Below are 7,942 nucleotides of genomic sequence, written 5' to 3'. Positions count from 1 at the left end.
TTACATCAGATATCCCTATCAGAGTTCCCCCTTACATCCGGTATCCCCATCAGAGTGCCCCCTTATATCTAGTGTCCCCATCAGAGTGCCCCTTTTCATCAGATATCCCGATCAGAGTGCCCCCTTACATAAAGTTTCCCCATCAGAGTTCCCCCGTTCATCAGGGTCCCCATCAGAGTTCCCCTTTACATCAGCTTGTCCCCCATCAGAGTGCCCCCTTAAATCAGGGTCCCCGTCAGCGTGCCCCCTTACATCAGGGTCCCCGTCAGAGTGCCCCTTTACATCAGTGCCCCCATCAGAGTTCCCCCTTTCATCAGTTGTCCCCATCAGTGTTCCCCCTTACATCAGTTGTCCCCATCAGAGTGCCCCCTTAAATCAGTTGTCCCCATCAGAGTGCCCCCTTACATCAGTTGTCCCCATCAGAGTGCCCCCTTACATCAGTTGTCCCCATCAGAGTGCCCCCTTACATCAGCTGTCCCCATCAGAGTGCCCCCTTACATCAGGATCCCCCGTCAGCGTTCCCCCTTACATCTAGGTCCTCACCAAAGGTTTTCCCCTTACATCAGGTATCCCCATCAGAGTGCCCTCTTACATCAGCTGTCCCCATCAGAGTGCCCCCTTGGATCAGATTTCCCCATCAGAGTGCCCCCTTACATCAGGTATGCTCATCAGATTCCCCCCTTACATCAGGTATCCCCATCAGAGTGCCCCCTTACATCCGGTATCCCCATCAGAGTGCCCCCTTACAACTAGTGTCCCTATCAGAGTGCCCCTTTTCATCAGATATCCCGATCAGAGTTCCCCCTTACATCAGGTGTCCCCATCAGAGTTCCCCCTTACATCAGGTGTCCCCATCAGAGTTCCCCCTTTCCTCAGGGTCCCCATCAGAGTGCCCCCTTACATCAAGTGTCTGCATCAGACTGGCTCATAGATCAGAGGATACACTCTCAGAGAAGTGGGGGGGCACAACTAAAATCTGGGGGCGCACAGCCCACTCCAGCAGCCCCCTAGATCCGGCCCTGGTGGGGGCGCTCTAATACAGGGGGTGTGTTACTGGTCGGATTACCAGGTGAAAACAGAGTGGAAAAAAAAAAAAAGCCTAAAAAAAAAAAAGAAAACGAATGCAGCCGCCACGTCTAATGATCGGTAAGGCGCACTGCACGACATTTTCGGTTAACGTCAACGGTCACCCAATGCGTTTCGTCGCCTCATCTCCACCCTATTCGCTTTGAAATGAAAACGCGTCTTTTTTTTCGATAGCCGGTCTCTAATTGGCCGGCGCACCTTGCCCATCCCGGCCTGCCCTTGTTTATTGAGGACGGCCGCCTCTACCTTCGATGACACAAAGCGAACGCCATCCAGTCTGATGACACCGTGACGGATTAATGTATCTGCATTTCTCTTGTTTCTATAATTGCTCTCATGAGCAGGAGGAGGCGGCGGTGGCGGCGGCGGTGGGGGTGGGGGGGGGGACATCGCCAGAGGTTCTCATTGGTCTCCAGCAGCAAGCTCACCTCTAAGCTGTTCCTTGCGTCTCGGAGGAGCAGCGGGGGGAGCGAGGAACTGATTAGCTCTGCCTTTCCCAATGAGATAGCCGGGCTGAGGGCGCCTTCAGGGATTTACCGCGGCGGCTGACTAACTAAAAGGAGCCATCGGCCGCCAAGTGCACATGTTCGCCGCCGTTATCAGTCCAGCCAGTTAGAGCTTTTTTTTTTTTTTTTTTTTTTTTTTTGCTGCTGCCCTCGCTCGCGCCTTTCCTGCGCAGTTTGTACTGGAATGTCGTGTTTCCAGCAGCACCCCCTCACGCGGCCATTTCTGTAGCCGGAGCTCCTCCGATATGTCGCCGCGGAGGGGTCGGATTTCAGGAGTTTAGGAAGTTCACTGGTTTTTTTTTTTTTTTCCTTTTTGGAAGAAAAAGGATCTTTATTATTAGCCAAGAGGAAAAAGGTTCCAGAAACGTTCGGCCGTTCCGCGATTGCGCGAGTCGTTGCGGCCGAAACGTGTAGAAGCGTTCTGATACGGTTCTGTGCAAAAGTTTTAGGCGGGCGTGAAGAATGTTTTAAAAAAATATATATATATTTTTTTTTTCTATCAATTTGCAAAATGCAAAAAAGTTTTAGGCAAGCGTGAAGAATGTTTTCACAAATATATATATATATTTTTTATCAATTTACAAAATGCAAAGTGAGCGCAAGGAAGACAAATCTAAATCACATCAATATTTGGGAGGTTCCGCGATTGTGCGAGGAAAGTCGTTGTGACTGAACGTATAGAAGTGTTCTGATACGGTTCTGTGCAAAAGTTTTAGGCAGGCGTGAAGAATGTTTAAAAAAATATATATATATATATATTTCAGGTACTTATATAGTGCTGTCAATTTACGCTGCGCTTTACATATATATATTACATTCACGTCAGTCCCCGCCCCTGAGGAGCGTACAGTCTAAGATCCCTAACTCACATTCATAGATACACATACTAGGGCCAATATAGACAGGAGCCAATTCACCTACCAGCATGTCTTTGGAGTGTGGGAGGACACCGGAGTATCTGGAGGAAACCCAGACAGGCACAGGGAGAACATACAAATTCCAGGCAGGTGGTGTCGTGGTTGGGATTCGAACCAACGACCCGAGTACTGGCAGGTGCAAGTGCTAATCATTTAGCCACTGTGCTGCCCATATACAGTATATATATTTTTTATTTTTTCTATTTTTTTTAGCAACTTACAAAATGCAAAGTGAGCGCAAGGAAGACAAATCTAAATCAAATCAATCTTTGGGCCGTTCCGCGATTGTGCGAGGAAAGTCGTTGCGGCCGAAACGTATAGAAGCGTTCTGATACAGTTCTGTGCAAAAGTTTTAGGCAGGCGTGAAGAATGTTTTCACAAATATATATATTTATTTATTTCAGGTACTTATATAGTGCTGTCAATTTACGCCGCGCTTTACATATATATTGTACATTCACATCAGTCCCCGCCCCCGAGGAGTGTACAGTCTAAGGTCCCTAACTCACATTCATACATACACATACTAGGGACAATTTAGACAGGAGCCAATTGACCTACCAGCATGTCTTTGGAGTGTGGGAGGAAACCCACACAGGCACAGGGAGAACATGCAAACTTCAGGCAGGTGGTGCCGTGGTTGGGATTCGAACCAACGACCCGCGCACTGCCAGGCAGAAGTGCTAATCATTTAGCCACTGTGCTGCCCATATATAGTATATATATATATATATATATATATATATATATATATTTTTTTTTATTAATTTACAAAATGCAAAGTGAGCACAAGGAAGACAAATCTAAATCAAATCAATATTTGGGAGGTTCCGCGATTGTGCGAGGAAAGTCGTTGTGACTGAACGTATAGAAGCATTCTGATACGGTTTTGTGCAAAAGTTTTAGGCAGGCGTGAAGAATGTTTAAAAAAAATATATATATATTTCAGGTACTTATATAGTGCTGTCAATTTACGCCGCGCTTTACATATATATTGTACATTCACATCAGTCCCCGCCCCCGAGGAGCGTACAATCTAAGGTCCCTAACTCACATTCATACATACACATACTAGGGACAATTTAGACAGGAGCCAATTCACCTCCCAGCATGTCTTTGGAGTGTGGGAGGAAACCCACACAGGCACAGGGAGAACATGCAAACTTCAGGCAGGTGGTGCCGTGGTTGGGATTCGAACCAACGACCCGAGTACTGCCAGGCAGAAGTGCTAACCATTTAGTCACTGTGCTGCCCATATACTGTATATATATATATATATATATATTTTTTTTTTTTATCAATTTACAAAATGCAAAGTGAGCACAAGGAAGACAAATCTAAATCAAATCAATCTTTGGCCCGTTCCGCGATTGCGCGAGGAAAGGCGTTGCGGCCGAAACGTAAAGAAGCGTTCTGATACAGTTCTGTGCAAAAGTTTTAGGCAGGCGTGAAGAATGTTTTCACAAATATATATATATATTTTTTTATCAATTTACAAAATGCAAAGTGAGCACAAGGAAGACAAATCTAAATCACATCAATATTTGGGTGTGACCGCCCGTTGACTTCATCGATTCTCGCACTTGCACAAAGTCGGGGATTAGGTAGGATTAGTCCGGTGTGGGATTAACCAGCTATGCCACGCAGGCGCTAATGATCATCAATTTCATATGTAGGGTGAAACACGGTTATTAACTGAAACAGAAACAGCTGCATAGGCTGAAAACTGGGGGAGGAACAGCCAAACTCTGCTACTAAGGCGAGGTTGTGGAAGACAGTTTCATGTCACAGGTCATACACCGTGGCGAGACGGAGCGCAGCAACAAGACACAAGGCAGCTATACTGCATCAGCAAGGTCTCTCCGAGGCAAGGATTTCAAGGGTTTCAGGACGTGCTGTTCAAGTTCTTTTGAAGAAGCACAAAGAAACGGATAATGTTTGGGACTGTAGACGCAGTGGTCGGGTAACGTTGAGGAACGTAGACGCAGTGGTTGGGTAACGTTGAGGAAAGTAGACGCAGTGGTTGGGTAACGTTGAGGAAAGTAGACGCAGTGGTTGAGTAACATTGAGGAGCGTAGATGCAGTGGTCGGGTAACGTTGAGGAGTGTAGACACAGTGGTTGGATAACGTTGAGGACCGTAGACGCAGTGGTTGGATAACGTTGAGGAGTGTAGATGCAGTGGTCAGGTAATATTGAGGAGTGTAGACACAGTGGTTGGGTAACGTTGAGGAGCGTAGACGCAGTGGTTGGGTAACGTTGAGGAGCGTCGACGCAGTGGTCGGATAACATTGAGGAGTGTAGACGCAGTGGTCGGGTAACATTGAGGAGCGTAGATGCAGTGGTCGGGTAACATTGAGGAGCGTAGACGCAGTGGTCGGGTAACATTGAGGAGCGTAGACGCAGTGGTCGGATAACATTGAGGAGCGTAGACGCAGTGGTCGGGTAACATTGAGGAGCGTAGACGCAGTGGTCGGGTAACATTGAGGAACGTAGACGCAGTGGTCGGGTAACGTTGAGGAACGTAGACGCAGTGGTCGGGTAACATTGAGGAGCGTAGACGCAGTGGTCGGGTAACATTGAGGAGCGTAGACGCAGTGGTCGGGTAACGTTGAGGACCGTAGACGCAGTGGTGGGGTAACATTGAGGAACATAGACGCAGTGGTCGGGTAACATTGAGGAATGTAGATGCAGTGGTTGGGTAACGTTGAGGATTGTAGACGCAGTGGTTGGGTAACATTGAGGAGCATAGACGCAGTGGTCGGGTAACGTTGAGGACCGTAGACGCAGTGGTCGGGTAACATTGAGGAACGTAGACGCAGTGGTTGGGTAACATTGAGGAACGTAGACGCAGTGGTCGGGTAACGTTGAGGAACGTAGACGCAGTGGTCGGGTAACATTGAGGAATGTAGACGCAGTGGTTGGGTAACATTGAGGAGCGTAGACGCAGTGGTCGGGTAACGTTGAGGATTGTAGATGCAGTGGTCGGGTAACGTTGAGGAGCGTAGATGCAGTGGTCGGGTAACGTTGAGGATTGTAGACGCAGTGGTCGGGTAACATTGAGGAATGTAGACGCAGTGGTCGGGTAACGTTGAGGATTGTAGACGCAGTGGTTGGGTAACGTTGAGGACCGTAGACGCAGTGGTTGGGTAACGTTGAGGACCGTAGACGCAGTGGTTGGGTAACATTAAGGAGCGTAGACGCAGTGGTTGGGTAACGTTGAGGACCGTAGACGCAGTGGTCGGGTAACGTTGAGGAACGTAGAAGCAGTGGTCGGGTAACATTGAGGAGCGTAGGCGCAGTGGTCGGGTAACATTGAGGAATGTAGACGCAGTGGTCGGGTAACGTTGAGGATTGTAGACGCAGTGGTTGGGTAACATTGAGGAGCGTAGACGCAGTGGTCGGGTAACGTTGAGGAGCACAGATGCAGTGGTTGGGTAACGTTGAGGACTGTAGACGCAGTGGTTGGGTAACGTTGAGGAGCGTAGATGCAGTGGTCGGGTAACGTTGAGGATTGTAGACGCAGTGGTTGGGTAACATTGAGGAATGTAGACGCAGTGGTCGGGTAACGTTGAGGATTGTAGACGCAGTGGTTGGGTAACGTTGAGGACCGTAGACGCAGTGGTTGGGTAACGTTGAGGACCGTAGACGCAGTGGTTGGGTAACATTAAGGAGCGTAGACGCAGTGGTTGGGTAACGTTGAGGACCGTAGACGCAGTGGTCGGGTAACGTTGAGGAACGTAGAAGCAGTGGTCGGGTAACATTGAGGAGCGTAGGCGCAGTGGTCGGGTAACATTGAGGAATGTAGACGCAGTGGTCGGGTAACGTTGAGGAGCGTAGGCGCAGTGGTCGGGTAACATTGAGGAATGTAGACGCAGTGGTCGGGTAACGTTGAGGATTGTAGACGCAGTGGTTGGGTAACATTGAGGAGCATAGACGCAGTGGTTGGGTAACTTTGAGGAACGTAGACGCAGTGGTTGGGTAACATTGAGGAACGTAGACGCAGTGGTCGGGTAACATTGAGGAGCGTAGACGCAGTGGTCGGGTAACGTTGAGGAGCACAGATGCAGTGGTTGGGTAACATTGAGGACCGTAGACGCAGTGGTTGGGTAACGCTGAGGATTGTAGACACAGTGGTTGGGTAACGTTGAGGACTGTAGACGCAGTGGTTGGGTAACATTGAGGACCGTAGACGCAGTGGTCGGGTAACGTTGAGGACCGTAGACGCAGTGGTCGGGTAACGTTGAGGACCGTAGACGCAGTGGTTGGGTAACATTGGATTTCTCTCCATTTAGTTCATTGATAAAAAATAAACGATTAACACATCGATTTCCGAAAGAATTCTTCATTTACACCATTTTTTTTTTCACACCTGCCTAAGACTTTTGCACTGTATTTTCCATTCTAGATCCATCGATCGCAATGTTACATTCAAATTAGGAAAATTCGAGCTGCAATCCGGAGAAGCTGCTAACATACAGAGGCATTGAGTGTTGGGGGGCTCATCCACATCTAAGCGTTCTGTGAACGCGCGCAAAATCATGGTGTTCGCTCGTTGTTACTGCCGCCCCAAACACGTCCAGCAAACGCGCCAAAACATGCAGAAAGCTCATCGCCCAATAAAACGCCTTCGGTGCATTCGCAGCGCGTGGGGTGGGCCCAGTCAAAGAAATGGGCCGTCCTACGCGTGAGGCATAAAAATGCGCAAAAAACACCCCCCCATGCGACTCGGAGATGGTGAATGCCGCCTTAGAGTCCAATGGAAGCTTCAGGTTTATGGCGGCCATACACGCTTTGGTTTTATTAATCGATCAATATGCGACTCGATCAAAACAATCAAATCTGGAAACAGTCGAATAACCGTAACTTCTGATCGATGAATGGCAGTCATGGTTGCCTCCGTAAATTATTGATTGATGGCGACAGTACATGCTTTGGGTTTCCTACTCATTCGATGTGTAATCGGATCAAAACAATCACATTTGCAAGCAATCAGATAGTCACAACTTCCCGAGCGATCGAAATAGACTCACTATTGATCGGTTCTGATCAACCTGAATCGACTGGCTAGGGCAGAATATTGACGATTATCGATTGGCGGCACTGAGATACTTTGTTCATGGATAGGGTTGTATTTCGATCGATCAGATTATGAGATTCCATGGTAGAAATAGAGATGCAATTGATCATCTACATTGATAACTGATAACTTGATAATTGATCATCTACATTGATATTTGTTCATTTGACAATTGATCATCTACGATGATAATTGATCATTTGATAATTGATCATCTACATTGATAATTGATAATCTGAGAATTGATCAATTTCATTGATAATTGATAATCTGAGAATTGATCATTTACATTGATAACTGATAACTTGATAATTGATCATCTACATTGATAACTGATCATTTGACAATTGATCAT

Source organism: Staurois parvus, unplaced genomic scaffold (assembly GCF_062004578.1).
Source record: "Staurois parvus isolate SC_StPar_1 unplaced genomic scaffold, SC_StPar_1.0 ptg002431l, whole genome shotgun sequence".
In the NCBI taxonomy this organism is placed as follows: Eukaryota; Metazoa; Chordata; class Amphibia; order Anura; family Ranidae; genus Staurois; species Staurois parvus.
The sequence above is the reverse complement of the archived record's forward strand: the minus strand, read 5'-3'. Positions refer to the sequence as shown.